This window comes from Nicotiana attenuata, chromosome 3 (genome assembly GCF_001879085.1).
Source record: "Nicotiana attenuata strain UT chromosome 3, NIATTr2, whole genome shotgun sequence".
Lineage (NCBI taxonomy): Eukaryota > Viridiplantae > Streptophyta > Magnoliopsida > Solanales > Solanaceae > Nicotiana > Nicotiana attenuata.
In genome coordinates, this window is record NC_031991.1 from 33,440,760 (window position 1) to 33,441,796 (window position 1,037).

General features: G+C 39.5%; 1 long non-coding RNA gene across 1 annotated transcript in view; it reads left to right on the plus strand.

The window, feature by feature from the left end:
- LOC109223499 overlaps positions 331-1,037 on the plus strand; it is a 5,664-nt gene continuing 4,957 nt past the window's right edge. The window contains exon 1 of the long non-coding RNA XR_002067586.1: positions 331-506. This is a non-coding gene — a long non-coding RNA (uncharacterized LOC109223499). The remainder of the gene's footprint in view (positions 507-1,037) is intronic.

Consider the following 1,037-nt stretch of genomic DNA (forward strand, 5'->3'; position numbering starts at 1 on the left):
TGGAGAAGATCTATCTCCAGGTATATAATGCTACGGACAAGATCCATGTCCAGGGAAGATCCATCCCTCAATTTAATCAACCGCGCTCACTGGGGTGGTGTGGACAGACTCCGGACACTACTACAAAAAAGGCCTTTGGCGGCAATAAGGCAATGATCGCTAATAAATTCTTTAAGCTTAAATATTAGCGGCATATGAACATTAGCCAGTAAAAAATATCCTTTTACTGGCAATAAAAATAATAGCCACGCGAAAATCTTTCCCTCCAATTTTTTTGATACCTTTTATGTTTCCCTCCCCAATTAGAAAACAAGAACTAAAAACCTTATGTTTCCCTCCCCAATTAGAAAACAATAGAACTAAAAACCTACACCCCAGTTGAACGAAAAAAAAATAAAACAATTCTAAATCGCTGCTGAAAAAACCTAACAGGCTGCTGCGTCCTGCGATTTACAGTGCGTCAACGGCAGCGCGAGTGCGTCAACGACAACCCACCTTTTTCCCAGGTAAATTCTCTTCTCCTCGATTTACAATCGATTTACAGTAGAATCGATTTCCCTCTTGAATCGACTTCGCTGCCGGAAAAACCTAATTCGTTGCTGCGTTAATGGTAGTGCGATTTATAGTGTGTCAACGGCAGTGCGAGTAGCGTACATGAACCAACCATTTTCCTTTTTCCGGTTAAGGGTTTAAACTTTCGTTTCGTTTCCTTTTCGTTTAGTTTAACTTTAAACTAACGTACGTTTAACGGTTTTTAACGGGTAAAGTAACGTACCGTTAACTTTAAGTTAAGGTAAGTTAAACTTTTAACCTTTCCTTTCCTTTTCCCTTAACCTAACTAACTTTAAACTTTAACGTAAGGTAAGTTTTAGTTTTTAGTTTAGTTAGTAGTAGTAGGTTCGGGTACGTTAGTTAGTTTAACTTTAACGTAAAAGTTAAACTACGTTACCGTTTAACCCTTAACCGTCCGTCGTTTCGTTAACCAAACGACCGTCCGTCCGGTACCGGTTAGGTCCGACCGGTAAAGGGTTTTAACG